Source organism: Belonocnema kinseyi, chromosome 1, assembly GCF_010883055.1.
Source record: "Belonocnema kinseyi isolate 2016_QV_RU_SX_M_011 chromosome 1, B_treatae_v1, whole genome shotgun sequence".
In the NCBI taxonomy this organism is placed as follows: Eukaryota; Metazoa; Arthropoda; class Insecta; order Hymenoptera; family Cynipidae; genus Belonocnema; species Belonocnema kinseyi.
Genome location: NC_046657.1, coordinates 20791361 through 20792541, shown reverse-complemented (window position 1 = coordinate 20792541; position 1181 = coordinate 20791361).

Genomic DNA, 1181 nt, shown 5'->3' with positions numbered 1-1181 from the left:
CATGGTTTCTTTCCTCTCATCCCTATAATGTTTTGAACGCTTTGCTTTATTTTCCTTTTCTGTTAGTGTCTTTCTATGGCTGTTTAATTCTTTTCTCATTTTTTCAATTTTTTGTTCAATGTCAGTGGAACCAAGACCACTATCACGCTCTTCAATGGCTGCTAGAAGTTGTTTTTCCAGAAGGCTTATTTTAGTTCTTAGTGCATCTTGTGCGGGGGTGGCATACACACGGTCCGTACTAGACATGGTCATGTTACTACAGTCTATTTTGTTGCATTGTATCTCATCCGCATTGACTAAGAGAACAGCAAATTATTATTACTTCTGCTGAATGTGTTTTCATATTTAAAATTAATATTACGCGAAAATTGCAGAAGACGACGACCAAAAAAAAAATGCAAACTCGTGAAAAAAAGAAAAAAAGCTCGACCGACTTCATCCAGTCGAATGCATGTGTATTAAAGTGCGTGAAACTCCCTCTTTTTCTCTTGCTATTCCCCGGATTTTTCATCGTTGTGTCTTTAAAACTAACTATCTGTATTTAAATCGTTGATTTTTTTTTTCAAACGCGTCGTAGATAATCATTCAAAAAAACAAATAATTTATTCATTTATCGTCTCCTAATTGTTATCTATATCTATGCGTATGCGACATCGAACTTTAAACGTGATCAAAACCTGACTAACAATCATAATTCGAACCAAAGAAAAAGAAGAACTCCGCTGAATTTTCATTTCACGATAGATTTTTAATAATAGAATATCTTACCTTCATTTGAGTTTATTGCTTGGGTAGATTGAGATGCAGATGATATTGTTCTAGAAGTAGGTGTCTCCGACAATGATGGCAAATTTACGCTTGATCCACTAGCTGTGTCGCCAGTATCATACTGTTTTTCCGATGTTTCATGATCTTGTGATCGCTAAAAAAATAAATGTTTACTCTGTCATATAAAATGAAAAATGGAAGATTGCACACGCGAGTTGAAAATCACGTCATCACGTAACATCTTAATTTATACAAATATAAAATGACATAAACTCTCTTACCTTTCGAATGAAAAAGCTTAAAAAAGCAGGATCCTTCTTTGTTTTCATTTGCAACAACTCTGTAATTTTATTCTCTACGTTGGCTGGATATGCATTTTTGTCTTCTTTCAACGACTTCCACAGATCGTTTAC